We start from the raw sequence: 18,978 nt of genomic DNA, 5'->3' as shown, positions 1-18,978 counted from the left end.
ACTTGGTGTCATTCTGGACTCCAACCTATCCTTCCAGCCCCAAGTCCAATCTTTAACAAACTCATGCAGACTCCACCTCCGCAACATCGCCAAAATCCGCACGTTCCTAACCCCAGAAACCACTAAACAGCTCATCCACTCCCTCATCATATCACGACTCGACTACTGCAACTCCCTCCTCACTGGCCTGCCTCGCCGCTGGCTGTCTCCGCTTCAGTCGATTCTGAATACGGCTGCCAGACTCATTCACCTTTCCAACCGCTCCATCTCCGCCACCCCCCTCTGCCAATCCCTCCACTGGCTTCCGATTGTGCATAGGATCAAATTCAAAATCCTAACACTGACGTACAAAGCTGTCCACCATACTGCCCCGTACTACATCACTGACCTAATATCCAAGCACCACCCAGCACGCACACTCCGCTCCTCACAAGACCTCCTTCTCTCTAGTTCCCTGGTCTCCTCCTCCCATGCCCGCCTCCAGGACTTCTCCAGGGTGTCACCCATCCTCTGGAAGTCCCTGCCCCAACCCATCAGATTATCACCTACTCTCCTCTCCTTTAGGCGCACCCTGAAAACCCATCTCTTCAGGGAAGCCTACCCCACCCCTGCTAACTTGCCGACCTCCTCCACTCTTCCTACCACTCCATCCCCCACAGCTATCTCCTCCTGTGCCACCATCCTAGATTGTAAGCTCGAAAGAGCAGGGCCCTCGATCCCCTCATGTTTTGCATTGTATTGGTATTGTTCTGTCACATGTTCTGTCCCCCTTTGTAATGTACAGCGCTGAGCGAACTATTGGCGCTTTATAAATACTGTATAATAATAATAATAATAATATAATAATTCCCTTTCCCATGTAATAATAGTGTGAAGCCACCTACAGGCAGGAATGCCAATTGCATCTGCCCACACCTTCCTCCCTCTCTCTCTCTCTCTCTTTGGTATTACCAGTCACAGGCTTTCTGTGTTGTGAGAGGCAGTAAGGAGGGTGTTCCAGCATTAACAGCAGATGCATTCCAAGACCTCTAGATAGGACTGGGGCAGAATTCCCTTATGAGACTCCCCTTCCCATGCCATAATAGTGTGAAGCCACCTCCATCCAGGAAGGATAACTGCATCTCCCTACACTTGTACTTTCTTCTCTCTCTTTTTGAATCATGAATCACATGCTTTCTGTGTGTGAGAGCTCCTAAGGTGGGTGTTCCAGCATTAACAGCAGATGCATTCCAGGACCTCTAGATAGGACTGGGGCAGAATTCCCTTATGAGACTCCCCTTCCCATCCAATAATAGTGTGAAGCCACCTGCATCCAGGAAGGATAACTGTATCTCCCTACGCTTGTACCTTTACCCCTCTCTCTCTCTTTGCATCACCAATCACAGGCATTCTGTGTGTGAGAGCTAGAACAGAGGGTGTTCCAGCGTTTCCAGCAGATGAGTTCCAGGGCCACCAGATTACAGAGGGGAGTGGGGCAGAATGGTGCATGACAACAATTTCTGGATGAGGGTATGAACTACTCATGTATGTATGCATGTAGGCTGTGCTCCCTGTAGATATCACAAGGTTTTGTTCTCAATTTTGGCTGTAGCATCCCTTTAAAGGTTAAAGAAAGATTTGGACACATATACAATGCAAACCAGAAGCACTTTAATGGATAAATTCAGCCTGAAAAGAGCTGATATGAACAATACTTCTTTTGCTCATAAAAGGATACATTCCAGATGTTGGCAATGAATTCTGGGTGGTTTATGGCCAAAGCCAAGCATGGCGGGAATGCAGATAAAGCTCTCATTAATTAATTTTGAATGTAAATGAAGCTTAGGTGACAGTACCTAGTGGAGTTTGCTGAGAGCTTATTGTCGAATGCTGAGAAAGATAAAAATGAAGATGCTTGGCATTGTTATATGGGCCATGCAAAGTGCTCGGCAAGTATTTTCTGCACCTATAAATCAGAAAAATAGAACCCGTTATTTGGCTTTCAGCGCATCACAGATCATTGACATTAAACTGCAAGAGGTGACTTTACAAACGGAGGAAGGTGAAACACATTCAATCAAAAACTCACATGCATAATTTAATATGCATGTTATGCTTCAGTTGTTAGCAGCTACATTTGTTAAAAGAGACCTGTCATCGTAGAAATACGGGGCTCTTCTCCCAAAAATTCTATTTACCTTGCAGTTATCTTGACCCTCTTTAGCCCTCTCCCTTCAGAATCACTGACATGGAATTTAGATGTAGCGAAGGAGTTCTGACTTCACTGTCCACATGCTTGTTCCAGATCTGCAGCTCAGAAAGCCAGAGAAAGTCAGGGAGCTAGTCATTTTTAGAAAGAGTTGAATGATGGTAGGCTCTGTATTAGACATGTGCGATACTTTTCGTTACAAATCAAAATTTTAAGTATTCAGAAATTTGGATGTATCCAAATCTCCAGATCACAATAGTAACGAATTTCAATGAATCCTAAGTAAATTATAACAAAACAACCAATTCATTGATACACATTTATTTCATTCGGATGAAATTATCTAAGTTTGGATCTTTCTTAGATCCGAAATAACGTAACGACATAACGAATGGTCCAAAATGATTCGGATCAATTTCATTTTTATTTTGCATTAACATTTTTCATTTTCATAAAAAAAATGCACTACATATGAAATGGAAATACAAAGCAATAAATACAGTAAGGTATAAAAGTGAAATAAGATGATGATTCCTACTTACTGTGTTTGGGTTGGATGGAGTTGGATCCATCAGAATCTCCAAATCATAACATAACAAATGAATCCGAAATTCATTAATTCATTACTTTCGGATGCATGTGACCCTAGTTGATATTGCCCAACCAGCTCATTCAATTTCTTTTTGTGGGTTGGACTAGCGGGGATGATTCTGAGTGCATAAGTAATCTTCCGAAACAAGGAATTATCACATTACCCCCCCTGGTGGCATTCCTGAGTGTAACTCGGGGTAAAGTTTCAGTACCACAAGCGGTGACCCCGAGCTACACTCGGGAATACCATGCAGCGCTGCTCCACGATCCCTCGATCACTTACCTTGCCCTGCGCTCCCGCAATGTCCCTCCTGCAGTGTCCCCGGCAATGTAATCCGGTGGATGCCGGCATCTGTCTTCTGGGTTCTGTCCCCTGAGAGCGTCGGGACGTGCGGGGAACGGAACGGTGGGAAATTTGAAAATGACAAAAAGTGACATTCACTAAATACACTAAAATCACATAGTATAACATTCCTGTATTAAACCATTTCACATACATGTTGTCCCAAGTGCTTTGTCCTGCTCCCTGCCTGCATTTTTACTGTTCTTTCTGCCTGGAAACTGAGAAACGTCCATGGCGTCCAAAAAGCGTCCCTCTAGGTCAAAAGCGGTTTTAGACCAGCTAGAGAACAGCGATGGTAAATCAGAACCACTTGCAGAATTGAGTGATAATGATTCGTGGGGGAAATTCCTCATCAGACACTGAAAACGATTCTGCGACTTTGCTCAGTGATGTGTGAACTTGGCGCTATATTTCACATTTCAGTGTTTTTGGTTTGATTATATTATTGAATTAAAGGTATTATTATTATATTATTATTTTTCATGATTATTTATTAAATTATAATTTATGATTTTGTGTTTCAAGTTTTATCATATCCGGGATGTTTACTAGACTCTTGTTCGGACAGATTTCAGTGAGTTATTCCTAAGAATTACAGCCTACAATAAAAAAAACGCCAAATTTCCATGCAAAAAAAGTACCGCTTTCAGCACCAAAAATCTGAAATAATCATACCGCCAGGTAGGTTAAGACAAATACAGTCAATCTTCTGAAAAAACTTCCGAACAACAAATATGCAAATCGCTTTAAAACAATGAATATAAGAAACAAATCTGAATATAAGAAAAAAATCTGAATATAAGATACAAATTCTGAAAATGAATCATTCTAACATAAGGAATATGACGAAATGAAATGATTTACTTAATGAATGGATCCAAAACCAAACAAATGTTTCTGATGTGTACATCTCTACTCTGTATTACTCTTATGACAGATTTCCTGTAAATCTCTCTAGGTATACATGACATTATTGTAAAGAAGAGAGACAGCAGCGCCGCTCTAAGTGTAGACGGTTAAAATCAGGCAGATGGAGGTCCAGTGGGAGCATCAGGTCCTTTGGCCACGCTCTGGGTATTTCCCTGCCGTTCCGGTGGTGTCCAGGGCTTGGGGAGTAGCAAAGGGGCACAGGGAGGCTCACAGGGTTGATGTCACCGAATGAACTGGGTGTCCAAGATGGTGCGGGTTCAGAGCATGCTCACGCCTGATGGAAAACACCCAGAGTGTGGCCAAAGGACTGGATGCTCCCACTGGACCTCCATTACTTGACATGCCTACCTGTTACCTAGCTATGTGAGTGCAATTTTAGCATTAAATCTGCCTGATTTTAACTGTCTACACTTAGAGTGGCGCTGCCGTCTCTCTTCGCTACCTGCATTAGGTGTATTTACAAGCTCTTGCAGCCGGCTGCCTCCTCATACAAATCCATACTACTATAAGTCCCCCCAATACAGATGGACTTGGACACCACCTCCACGTGGAGCTTCTACTAACCCCCATTGCTGATGGTCCATCCCCAAAACGCACACAGGGTAGATGCGTCTTAGCACTCCCTCCACTCACCTCTATACATGACATTATTACATTTAAAGCAGAACTAAAGGGACAAGGAGCAGGACAATTAGAGTATTCATCCCTTTAGTTCCCCTTTAAAGTATAAATTCTAACAATAAACTCTCTTATTTCTCCTATTTGCTTTTTTTTGTCTGCTAAATGTATTATTGAAAGTTATTTTTGTAATATCTGTTCAATAAGTGCATGAAAAAAAAAACCCTGTTGATCTTGCCAGAGAGCTTGCGAGCTGATAGCTTCCTATAGTACTGCTCTAAAATTTCAAAAAGTCTTGTCCAAGTTCTGTTTGGGGACTATAGAACACCCAAAGGTGTAACTAGAACCTGTTGCAAGTGAGACCTTTGCAATCCTGGTAGTTCCGCCACCGCTGTCAGTAGTTTTTTTATTTTTGTTATTTTATTTATTATTATCTATCATTTTGTTTGATTTTTTTTTTCACAATATTATCGTTTATTATTTTTTAAAAAAAATTTAGGAGCCCTGTTGGTGGGGCTTTGGTGGAATATCAGGGGTCTAAACAGACCTTTGAGACAGAGAAAAGAAATTGAGGAAACAGCCCTCAAAGAAGACACGGCAGGGGCTGGTACATGACACATTTACTGGCCCCTTCCCCACTCTCATCCTGACAGTATCCCCCGCAGTAGCCACTGGAAGAGGGAAGGGGGAACCTGGCAGTGCTACGGGGTGGAAGGAGGAGGGCTGGGAGAGATCACAGGAGCGCAGTGAGAGCACAGGGGGTAGGGTCAGGGGACAGTACAGGATCCCAGTGAGAGAACAGGGTGCAGGAGAGAGCACAGGAGCCTGGAGAGAGCATGTGGGCTAGGAGATAACACAGGAGCCCATAAAGAGCATGGGGGCTAGAAGAGAGCACAGGGGCCCAGGAGCAGCAGGAGGAATTTGTATAAGAAGGGCGAGGGATGGCAGCATATAGAGGAACTGAATGCCAGCAGAGGGGAGAGGAGGAGAAGTGGTGCAGTCGCTGAATGCCCATTTCTTCTTTTCTCCCTCCTGCTGGCATTCAGAGGCTGCAGGAGGAAGTTGGAGGGATCAGTTCCTCTATATGCAGATGTCCTCGCCTATCCAGGTGTAGAGGGGGCCACACGGACCCCCTGGAGCATGGGACCAAGTTGCAATTGTGACCCCTGTGACTCTCGTAACTGCGCCTTTGAGAACATCCCCATATCATGGGGACGAGGGGAGGGAAAGTGTTCTGTAATCCTGTTCTAGGATGACAACACTGTTCCTTCATAGCTAGAGCACAGTGTGTGTTGTCACCGCAGGACAGGAAACTGTCCTTTGTTACTGGCAGAACCACCAGGTGAAAATAAAGGGAAAACTTGGAAAAACAAATGCAGTTGCCACATCAATGGCCTGTTTAGGTGAATTCTATTACATATTTGTTCTTGGGTTTACATATACCTTAGACATACTGGGGGACACAGCACACTTCCTGACTGGTAGGGATGAGTAGATCTGGCCATGTCAGCTTCAGAAAACCCAGAGGGAAGTCTGAGAACCCGGAACTTAGTGCTGAACGACAATGAAGTGTATGTAAGTAGAATCTTGCTTTTGTTGTCTGGCCTTTTCCATGGCTAATAGGCAAGCTATTTTTGAAAAAAGGCACAGGGAGCTGGGCACTGCCATAGGGGGCATGTACCAATGCAAAAAAAAGATGTAAGCAGGGAGAAGGTCTTTTCATACATCTCAAAGGGCAAAGCTGAAAATACCCAAATCCTTTAAATAACATGCTTGGGGGATTCCCTAAACCTGCATGTGATGTTAACAAACAGTAGGATGCAGGGGCGGACTGACCATTTGGAAACTCGGGCACTGCCCGAGTGCCCGGGGTCAGTAGGGGGCCCCATGAGATGCCCCTGGTATGTTTTTCATAGGCTTTTTTGAGTTTAGGCAAGGACACAGGGGCCCCATGATCCCCTATTCCCCGGGGGCCCCATGAGTTGTCAGTCCACCCCTGGTAGGATGTAGTCCTTTAAAACTGCAAAAAAAAGTGTGGGAGTTTCCCCTACAATGTCCCCCACACCCAGGGGTGGACTGACAATTCATGGGGCCCCCGGGCAAAAGGGGATCATGGGGCCCCTGTGTCCTTGCCCAAACTCAAAAAAGCCTATGTAAAAGGTACCAGGGGCATCTCATGGGGCCCCCTACTGACCCCAGGACCTCAGGCAGTGCCCGAGTTTCGAAATGGTCAGTCCGCCCCTGCCCACACCCCTAACTATGCATGCAGTCTGGGTGACCAGGAAAGGTGGGCAGCAAGTGCAAACTCCCAGAAATAACTATCAATATTGGGGGGAGTTTCTTGCAAGGGGGGCAAAAAGCCTCCCCCCTTACACAGCATCTTTTCTGTATTTTGTGGGACAAGGTCTTCTTCCTCACATCTTGTCCCCCAAAACGAATGCTTAAAGTGGTTGCAAAGCTCTAAAATGACAAATGAACAAAGCATATAATTCTGTAGTGTGTACTTGCCTCACTCTAGTATGATTTCTGTCTGCTGTCTCCTTCCTCTGCTATTTGCATGAGTCACTTCTGTTATGCTGACGCTAAGAAATCCAGGGGGGACAGGGAGGGGAGCTCCAGCACACAGCAGGTGATTGACAGCCTCAGCTGTGCATATTTCCCCGTGAGAGCATTTATTCAGAGGGGTAGTGTGGCCATTCCCTCCACTCAGGTTTCAGATTACACTCAGCTCTGTGCTCTTTGCTGTGCAGTGTGTGACATCAGATCCCCGTCCCTTGCCTTTGTAATCTCAGAAATGCGGTGCAATTTCTGAACAAGAGTAGAGATGACATGGCTGCTGATAAACAGGTACAGCTTATATGAGAAACTGCGAATAAACAGGTGCAACTTATATGAGACGGCTGGGGATAAAAAAGTAAAACTTATGTCGAAGGATTTTTTTTCATCTCTGCGTATCGCCTGAGGCTTGTCTCTTCACTGGGTATATGTAAGGGGTTACAACCATTTTAAATGGTTTATTTTCCACGTATGTCTTTTTTGTATTAAATAGACACCTCTAAGAAAAACCTTTTTTTATGAAGATCCTTCTCTGCTCAAATGTTTCCCCTTTTATACTAAGACACCTTTGGTATTATAATGTAACACGGAGGGAAGTGAGAGAATGATGGGTCTTCAGAGTCATTAAAATAATAGATATGCTGATGACATCACCTCTGTAATGAAATGCAGTAGATGACTTATATATGGGGTTTTTACTGCAGTTCCTTTCCCCGTATGTTCAGGATATATACATCAACAAGCTCATTAATAGCTGTGTGTATCTCATGGATACAGACGATGGGCTCTGTATATTTCATCCGGAGTGTCAACATTCTCCTGGTTTTAATTGCAATACAAAGGCAAGCTGAATTCGGAGGGGAAATGGCAATTCTGTTTTCAAACAAGCAACTTGTTCAAAAGCAATACTGTCATTAAAAAAGTCCATATTATAGGTAAACTCCAAGCGGATATACTGTACAACGTACAGAGACACAAATGGATGCAGCGTTGTATACAACAAGATCCAATTAAATGCATTTTTTTAACCTCTTCCCGCCAAACCCGGGTGTCCCTTTAATAGGGTCTGTATGTCTTAGGCTCCATGTACACGGGACACTTCTGAACGATGGAAACTGACTGCTGGAAAACGTAGGCTAAAAAACGTCTGTTTAGCCGCGTTTGCATACTGCGTTTATGCGCGTTTAGAAGCATTTTTTTAAAGATAAGCTCAGGAGAACCTCCCAAATGCCCAGAATGCACGGAAAAGTGGTAAATTATTAACTATTTCAGACTGTTTTAGAGAAATACAGAGAGTAGAAGCAGAGACAGCAGTATGTGTTGAGATAATTAGGTTTGATTTGCTCATTAACATTTCTTTTGTTTCCAAGGGTGGGAAAGGTGTCTGGTGGAGGGAGTCATTGAGGCCACCTGGCAGGGGGTCTTCATGAGGAAGTTGAGGTGTGAAGGGTCATTAACATATCTTTTGTTTCCAAGGGTGGGAGAGGTCTAAGGTGTAAATTGGTCAATAACATATCTTTTGTTTCCAAGGGTGGGAGAGGTCTGAGGTGTGAATTGGTCCTTAACACATCTTTTGTTTCCAAGGGTGGGAGAGGTCTGAGGTGTGAATTGGTCGTTAACACATCTTTTGTTTCCAAGGGTGGGAGAGGTCTGAGGTGTGAATTGGTCGTTAACACATCTTTTGTTTCCAAGGGTAGGAGAGGTCTGAGGTGGGAATTGGTCGTTAACATATATTTTGTTTCCAAGGGTGGGAGAGGTCTGAGGTGTGAATTGGTCGTTAACATATATTTTGTTTCCAAGGGTGGGAGAGGTCTGAGGTGTGAATTGTTCGTTACCATATCTTTTGTTTCCAAGGGTGGGAGAGGTCTGAGGTGTGAACTGGTCATTAACATATCTTTTGTTTCCAAGGGTGGGAGAGGTCTGAGGTAAGAACTGGTCGTTAACATATCTTTTGTTTCCAAGGGTGGTAGTGGTCTGAGGTGTGAACTGGTCGTTAACATATCTTTTGTTTCCAAGGGTGGGAGAGGTCTGAGGTGTGAATTGGTCGTTAACATATCTTTTGTTTCCAAGGGTGGGAGAGGTCTGAGGTGTGAACTGGTCGTTAACATATCTTTTGTTTCCAAGGGTGGGAGAGGTCTGAGGTGTGAATTGGTCCTTAACGCATCTTTTGTTTCCAAGGGTGGGAGAGGTCTGAGGTGTGAATTGGTCATTACAATGTGTGACAAGCTTGGTAGGAACATCCTGTGTTCAGTGTTGTGTCCATCTGAGTATATTGAAAACTCTTTGCATGCATTTTTCATGATGAAAAAAGGCTCTGGACAGCATCGGGAACTGGAAGAGTTAAAAAAAAATTTCAAACGCAAACGCTTATAAATGCGATTTGCTATGTTTACAAGCGTTTTGCATTTGAAACGCTGATAAAATCGACTGCTAAATGCAAGTTTTTTGCGTTTAAAAAAACTACTGTAAACTCAACTGCCTGTAAACGACTGTAATCGAAGATGTGTACATGGACACATAGGAAAACAGGGAGAGTTCAGGGGCTGCTCAAAAAAACGCTGAACAGCTCCTGAACGTCAGTTTATCAGCTGCAGTGTACATGAGCCCTTAACCACTTCCATACCGGGCACTTTTACCCCCTTCCTGCCCAGCCTAATTTTAAGGTTTCAGCGCTCTCACACTTTGAATGACAATTGCGCAGTCATGCAACCAAACTAAAATTTGATCATTTTGTTCACACAACTAGAGCATTCTTTTGGTGGTATGTAATCAACACTGGGGTTTTTATTTTTTGCTAAATGTACAGAAAAAAGAACAAAAATTTTGAAAAAAAAAGTTTTTTTCTTTGTTTCTGTTATAAACGTTTGCAAATAAATAATTGTTCTTCATAAATTTAGGCCGAGATGTATTCTGCTACATGTCTTTGGTGAAAATAACCCAAATCAGTATTTATTATTTAGTTTGTAGGAAAGTTATAGAGTTCACAAACTATGGTATAGATCTGAAAATTGATCAATCCTGAAGTACTGACAGCCAATCTAATTTATTGAGGCCCAAGAATGTCAGAATAGTACAGATATCCCCAAATGACACCTTTTTGCAGAGTAGACAGTCCAATGTATTTCATAAGAGGCATGGTGAGTTTTTTTAAGTTGTAATTTTTTGTAATAATTTTTCGGAAAAAAAAAAAAAATTTTCACAATTTTTTTTTCCATATTGTCACCAGTGCAGTACAGCGTCATCATGTAACTGGCATGGCGGTGATCAGGGACACTGACTGGTGACAGTGCGAAAAAAAAAAAAAATTTTTCTATTTTTTTTAAGATTTGTTTTTCATATTGCACTATGACCAAAGTAGTATAATGCTACCATAGTAACATTGTACTACTTTGGGGAAGTGATCAGTATTTTTTTTTTACAAAATTTGATTGCTTATAGCAAAGAATTTCTTTGCTATAATCAAGCATTTAACTGAATGAAATTGATTCATTCAGGTTTTTTTGTTGTGATTGGTCACGGCTAATCACATGACACAGCTGGGCTGTGATTGGACCAGTTTGTGCATGTGATCGCTGTGACCATTCACAGCTAAGCACACTTGTATACAATGGATGGCATGAAAGGAAGCCATCCATTGTATACAACTGTCTTGTGACCTGATGTGATGATGATTATTATTATTATAATTTGTATTTATTTCTGTATGTTTTTTCTGATTTACCTGTATAAATATTCTTCTTATTATTATTATTATTATTATTAGTATTATTATTATATGTTTATTTTTATTTACCTGTACAATAATTTATTTATTATTATTTATTATTAATTTTGTATATTTTTTTCCGATTTTCCTCTATTATTATTTATTATTGCTATTATTATTAATAATAATAATTTATTTATTATGTTTATTTTTGTATACTTTTTTTCTAATTTACCTATAGAATTAATTATTGATTATTATTTATTACGTTTATATTTGTATGTTTTTTCTTATATACTTGTAACATTATTTATTTATTATGCTTATTTTTTGTATGCTCTTTTTATTTACCTGTACAATTATTATTATTTATTTATTATTATTATTGTTATTATTATTAATAATAATAGTAATAATAATATGGTTTATTATGGTTTTTTTTGTTTTAGCTTTTTTTATCAGATTTAGCTAGACAATTTTTTATGTATTATTAATTTATTATTTTTATTTTGTATTTTTTTTCTTCTGAGTTGCCTATGGAATTATCCAAGTTACAGTACTGTATATAGCTAGTTTGAAAAATTGTGTATGTCAATACGCACCTTGAAGAACTAAAAAAAAGAAAACCTGAAACATACGCAATACATCCTCTGAAGCCATAGCTGATCCAGAGTAACTGGTAAAGGGAATTGTTACAAGTTTCTAGCCCAGTTCCAGGTGAACATTGTCACTTCCTCCCATTAGCGCAGTGTTACGTCAGCATTGCTGGGTCGTCCGATCATTTCACATTTTCCACACAATTAATGTGTAGTGCAGTATTCTGCAGTAGGGATGAGTGGCAAAAGTCAGCAAAACTGATGTTGCCGTTTCAGTGTAAATCATTTCCAATTGACTTCAATGCATTTCGCCAAAGGCTCAATCAATTTGCCCAAATCGAGTTTTTTTCTTCCTTCAGCAAAATGCTTTGGAGCCAATTAGGTGCAGATTGTTCTGCTAATCTCTGTTCTGGAACTGCAATATTTGAGTAGTCTCAGGCTACTTGTATACCCCCCCTCCCCCTACTCCATGACTTCTCCTATAAGACATGACAGATCACATGTGGGCTGCGCAGGATGGATGGTGCCAAGTTCACACATCATATTACCAGCCATACAGAGTATAGAGACGCATGGCATTTATAATCAGCAGCATGCAGGAGGTGGGGTCAGCTTCTGCACTCCAAATGAATATATCGTGCCATTCCTACTGTAGTGATAATAAAGTTCCTGTACCCTGGTTGGAGGAAGTTCTTTCTCAATCAGGCAAAAAGTCCCTACTGCTAGAAGGTCAAGGTCATTCTACAAAGAAAGTGAAAGAACCAGACCCACACCACACAGCTAGACTCAAAATCAATTTACTGTAGCAGATCAGGGAGCAATTGTGATTGGTTGCCAGAGGTTACAGCATATCATTACCGCTCGCTGACTGGTTGCTAGAGGTGACAGCACATCAATTCTGCTTGCTGATTAGTTGCTACAGGTTACTGCACATTCTTTTGCTCACTGATTGGTTGCTAGAGGTTACTGCACATCCTTAACGCTCACTGATTGATTGCTAGAGGTTACTGCACATCATTACTGCTCACTGATTGGTTGTTTAAAGTTACTGCACATTACTACTGCTCACTGATTAGTTGTTAGAGGTTACTGCACATCATTACTGCTCACTGATTGGTTGCTAGAGGTTTCTGTGCATCATTACTGATTGGCTGCTATAGATTACTGCATATCCTTTCACACACTGATTGGTTGCTAGAGGTTACTGCACATCATTACTGCTCGCTGATTGGTTGCTAGAGGTTACTGCACATTATTACTGCTCACTGATTGGTTGCTAGAGGTTACTGCATATCCTTTCACATACTGATTGGTTGTTAGAGGCTACTGCACATCATTACTGCTCACTTATTGGTTGATTGAGGTTACTGAACATCCTTTCATTCACTGATTGGTTGCTAGAGGTGACTGTACATCATTACTACTCACTGATTGGTTGCTAGAGGTTACTATATATCATTACCAGTTACTGGTTGGTTGCTAGAGGTTACTGCACATCATTACCACTTACTGATTGGTTGCTAGAGGTTACTGCACATCATTACTGCTCGCTGATTGGTTGCTAGAGGTTACTGCACATTATTACTGCTCACTGATTGGTTGCTAGAGGTTACTGCATATCCTTTCACATACTGATTGGTTGTTAGAGGCTACTGCACATCATTACTGCTCACTTATTGGTTGATTGAGGTTACTGAACACCCTTTCATTCACTGATTGGTTGCTAGAGGTTACTGCACATTATTACTGCTTACTGATTGGTTGCTAGAGGTTACTGCACATCAATACTGCTCACTGATTGGTTGATAGAGGTTACAACACATCATTACCGCTTGCTGATTGGTTGCTAGAGGTTACTGCACATCATTACTGCTCACTGATTGGTTGATAAAGGTTACCGTCTCTCTATGGAGGGGCCCCTGGACTGGAGGTAGAGAGACTACTACCTCCAGTCCAGGGACCCTCCATAGAGAGACTACTATCTCCAGTCCAAGGATTCTTCCATAGAGAGACTACCAACTCCAGTACAGGGGCCCCTCTTATTGTAGGGTGACATTAGAATGGAAAGTCCATGGGATAGTAAATCAGTGCAGAGTGTCCTGTATGTGGTCTCACCTGAGTTGGCTCAGTTGAGCCCGGTTTGGCTTTCCCTTCCTCCTCCTCCACAGTGGGCAGGTTCAAGTCAGGCCTGTCAGTGTGAGTATGGGGCTCTTGCTGTTTAGTGAAGTGATTGGACACTGTCACAGTGGGGCTTTAGTGGGGGAGGGGGGCGAGGAGGCAGACAACCCCAGACTCTCAGCACATGCAGGTAGAGCAACGGCAATACCCCTAGTGGAAGTAAAGCTGTGCGGGGAGAGGAAGAGGACAGATTACTCTGCTGTGGCAGGGCTTCAGCCAAGACTAGAGTGGCAAATGCAACTGACCTTTCCTTCCATGGCCAGCATGAGCAACCCTGGACAGTGCATTCTCAAGCAACAGTATTTGTAGCTGCTGACTTAATTTTTTTTTTTTTCTGAAGGAGACTGAAGCTCCTCCTTTAAAGAGGCACTGTCATCTTGAACAGGCAAAGCAGCAAAGTCTCTTTAAATTTAAAGTACGGAACATTAAAATGCTCCCTTTAACTCAATCTTAAATTGAGTCATCCCGCGCTTTTTAATCCTGATGTAGTAGAGACCGCCGAGATATACAGATTCCTTCAGTTCCGTCTAATCACCCTGCCTTGTATAAATCGCGCACAGTATAAGAAAGAAAGTGCAATTACAATAGCATTTTGAAATGCTACATTTGATTAATATCTCTATTTCCCGCCATATACAATCCACTCATTATGTGTCGCGGCACACTCGAGCGTGCACATGAAAGCGACATTATTTTATCTCTAAATTTAATATTTTGACTTTTTACAGAAACATTTTCCAAAAAGAATTAAGTGAATAATTTGTCTCGAACATCATATTCCGTGGAAGAAAGATTTTTTCCCGGACCGTTTAAACAGGGCGCCGCTAAAGAAGGGCATTAAGCGCCATCTACACCATTGAACATGGATTGGATCCAGCTTTTCTTTCTTCCTCTCTCACTCTCTCTCTTTTTTTTTTTTTTGTAAGCTCAATAAAAAATAGCTCTGACACAAACGGCAACGGTCTGTGAAAGTGGGAGAGAAGGATCCTTTTGTTTCATCTGCTGCGTGTTTCGCGGATGGTTCTTTTTACTAGTGTTTTTTTATCATTAAAAGACGCTTATCCACAGGCGTTTGCAAATGAGCCTCGGCGCTGTCAGTTTTTTTGACACGCACACTTCAGTCATTTTTACGCGACAGTACAAAGGGCTTGCACGGTGGGACTCTATGAGCACAGCTGTCAGAAACGCCATCTATATGTATTGCCGTCCAAGGCTGGCATCTCCGCAAGCCGGAGAATGCAGATGAGAAGTCTCTGGGGATTTGTAAGGCATATTACCATTGCTTACTAAAGACAGATGAAAACAAGTAAAGAAACACAATAGCTTGTTATCGCCGGGCTCCATGCATGCTTGGTGTAGCTGTTAAAAAAACAGAAAAAACAAAAATAGTACTTACTGTATATGTATATACATGAATAGCTAATCCAAAATGAAACTAAAATGTATTTTCAAGAAACCCTGTCATCAGACCATTCATATCAAGAACACTGTTCCCATAAAATTATATTTACATATGATATATTTTATTCATGTTATTTACCTTTAAAAGCCTCCATTGTGCAGACATGCAAAAAACCCTGATACTGCTGCTGGGTGCCACCATCATGGATGTGTTGTCAGCAACCCAAGCAGACTCAGAACTGTCACTTAAGTGATGGGGTGTAAACTCAATTTCATTGCAGACCTCATCATCATTATTATACTTTCAAAAGTCCAGTTACAGCTGTAATACTGGATTTCAAGAGCACCCCACCCTCCCTTACATTAGATATCAAGAGTTCCCCACCCTTCCTTACATTAGATATCAAGAGTTCCCCACCCTCCATTACATTAGATATCAAGCGTTTCCCATCCTCCATTACATTAGATATCAAGAGTTCCCCACCCTCCCTTACATTAGATATCAAGAGTTCCCCACCCTTTTCCTTACATTAGATATCAAGAGTTCCCCACCCTTCCTTACATTAGATATCAAGAGTTCCCCATCCTTCATTACATTAGATATCAAGAGTTCCCCATTCTCCCTTACATTAGATATCAAGAGTTCCCCACCTTCCATTACATTAGCTATCAAGAGGTCCCCATCCTCCATTACATTAGATATCAAGAGTTCCCATCCTCCATTACATTAGATATCAAGAGTTCCCATCCTCCATTACATTAGATATCAAGAGTTCCCCATTCTCCATTACATTAGATATCAAGAGTTCCCATCCTCCATTACATTAGATATCAAGAGTTCCCCACCCTCCTTTACATTAGATATCAAGAGTTCCCCACCCTCCATTACATTAGACATCAAGAGTTCCCCACCCTTCCTTACATTAGATATCAAGAGTTCCCCACCCTCCATTACATTAGATATCAAGAGTTCCCCACCCTCCCTTACGTTAGATATCAAGAGTTCCCCACCCTCCATTACATTATATATCAAGAGTTCCCCACCCTCCCTTACGTTAGATATCAAGAGTTCCCCACCCTCCCTTACGTTAGATATCAAGAGTTCCCCACCCCTTCATTTGGACTTCTTATATGATTATCATTTATATTATTCACTATTTATTAACTATTTTTGATACTGAAGTTTCACGATTTGTAGCGCTGCACGCAGGGGCGGACTGACAACTCATGGGGCCCCCGGGCAATAGGGGATCATGGGGCCCCTGTGTCCTCTTCCACACCAAAAAAAGCCTATGAAACAGCCAATGAAAGGTACCAAGGGCATCTCATGGGGCCCCCTACTGACCCCGGGCCCTCAGGCAGTGCCCGAGTGCTCGAATGGTCAGTCCGCCCCTGGCTGCACGTTAATTTCATTTATTTATTTGTTAGGCAAATTGAGTTACAATATTTTTATGAAGTTCATCGCAATTTACTTTGTGATGTGACTTTCACATTTTGTTTTCCTATCTGTACTATATATTCATATTGAAAATCATATAGAGATTTGATGGATCTCCTGCCAGGTGTTATCTGAATATTAGATGAATCACTGCTGTGCTTGTTAACTTATAAAAGTAGATGTAAACCCAATCACTAAAACCTAATATACATTTTAATACTTAATTTCAAATGTCATATTCAATCTATCTTCAGTTATATCTAGGGATCCTGTCATGTAGGTCCTTGTTCAACTGCTTCCTGTTATAGGGTGACAATGCTCAGTCCCTGTCTCCCATTTATGTTACTGCATTGTGAACCTGTCATACAGACTTCCAATGGAGCCTACAAGTGGCGATGGCATTGCACAAAAAGGCTGTAATGAATGAGAACACCACATGTTTATAATCAGTGCAGTATAGATTTCAAAACATTAATATAAAATCAGAATGTAAAACAGACTGGCACTCACTCTGCCTATACTCTAATTCTTTGCCTTCATTGTCCAGTATTTTCTTAGATTATCAGTCACCTGTATTCAAGCCTTGATGAAGAGAGAGTTTTGAGCCCACGAAAGGTGTTGGCTTTACCCTTTGATGTTTAACCAAGGTTACTAAATCTATACTGGACTCATTATGAACTTGTGGTGCCCTAATCATTTAAAGCAGGGGTCTCCAAACTTTCCAAGCAAGGGGCCAGTTTACTGACCTTTAGGCTTTAGGAAGGCCAGACTGTGGCCAGTGAAAGGAGAAAATGCCCTGATACAGTGCCCCATCATTGGTTTAATGGGAGGAATAATACCCCATTGTTGATATCAATGAGATGTATAGTGCCCCAGTTATGGTGTCAGTAGGAATGGTGCCCCATCATTGGTGTCAGTTGGTGGAATAGTGCTCCAAGGGCCAGATAAAGGCAAGCAAAGGGCCCCCGGGCTGCAGTTTTGAGATCACTGATCTAAAGCATGGGTGTCAAACTTAATTTCATTGTGGGCTGCAACAGCAGTATGGATGTTGGCAAAAAGGATCGTTGTATCTGGGATGAGTTACCTACAAAGTGCAGGGTTCAGGGTGCAGATTTCTGGAGTACATTACATAGAGAGCTCAGGAGTGGGTTGTGTACAGAGTGCAGGGTTCAGGTGTGTGCAATGTACAGAGTGCAGAGTTCAGGGATGTGCTGTGTACAGAGTGCAGGGTTCAGGCGTGCGCTATATACAGAGTGCAGAGTTCATTGATCTGCTGTGTACAGAGTGCAGGGTTCAGGTGTGCGCTAAGTACAGAGTGCAGAGTTCAGGGATGTGCTGTGTACAAAGTACAGGGTTTAGGGGTGTGCCATGCACAGAGTACAACCCCCCCGTCTCTCTTTCTTACCTTGCCCGGCTCATGTGCCTCCCTGTGTAAGCAGCTCAGCCTTGTCTTTCAGGCAGATTGTTCTCTCTCTCAAATTCTGGAAATCTGGCACCCCCATGAGTGTGTGCAGGGAACTGTTAGTTCTGGAAGCTGCTGATAGCAAAGCTGTTCTTTTGGGCTCTCTTCACTCAGAGACTCCATCCGCAGAACCTGCTTTTTAAAGGGACCCCTGATGGTGGTACGTTTGAAGGTCTTCTGAGCACCCTGCCCTAGACGTGACCAGAAGGTGTACAGGATCCTGGCCCTTGTTGGAAGCAGATGTACCTGAGTTATACCTGATGAGACAGGCTATCTCAAATGCGTGTATTTAGGCACTTCAGGTGAGTGCGCAATTCATTCATTTATTTTATTACTCGTCATCTGCCACTCCGGATCAGTTCCCCACGCACTTACATTAGGATCTCATCGGATCCCCACGATTTATTTATTTTTTCTGCTTTATGGGACATTATTCTCATTGATTTGTTCACTTACTCTGTTCACCTAATGGTGACATATGACTCTGCACACTATACAGTACCCCATAGTTTGTAGACACTATAACTTTCATGCAAACCAATTAATATACACTTATTGGGATTTCTTTTTTACCAAAGACATGTAGCAGAATACATTTTGGCCAAAATATATCAAGATGTTTGCTTTTTAAAATTGTTTTATTGGATATGTTTTATAACAGAAAGTAAGAATTTTTTTTTCAACAATTTGGTCTTTTTTTCGTTTATATAATAAAAAATATAAAAAAAACAGTGATGATCAAATATCACCAAAAGAAAGCTCTGTTTGTGGGAATAAAGTATATACATTGTGGGTACAGCGCTGCATGTCTGCATAATTGCCAGTTATAGTCCCTCAAGAGTTGGTTCTGGCCAGGTCAGTGGATTGCTTCAAAAAAGTCCTGGATTCTTGCCTAGATACACAGAATATAACTGGATACTAACATTTATAGGTAAAGTTGATCCAGGGAATATCCGATTGCCTCTCGGGGG

The 18,978-nt window shown here is 41.8% G+C and overlaps 1 protein-coding gene across 1 annotated transcript in view; it reads left to right on the top strand.

The window, feature by feature from the left end:
• The window catches only part of NXPH1 (neurexophilin 1), a 450,681-nt gene that overhangs the window by 167,730 nt on the left and 263,973 nt on the right, over positions 1–18,978 (top strand). The window lies entirely within an intron of this gene.

The sequence above is a fragment of the Staurois parvus genome, unplaced genomic scaffold (assembly GCF_062004578.1).
Source record: "Staurois parvus isolate SC_StPar_1 unplaced genomic scaffold, SC_StPar_1.0 ptg000779l, whole genome shotgun sequence".
NCBI lineage: Eukaryota > Metazoa > Chordata > Amphibia > Anura > Ranidae > Staurois > Staurois parvus.
Note: the sequence above shows the minus strand (reverse complement) of the source record. Positions and strands in the feature narration are given on the sequence as shown.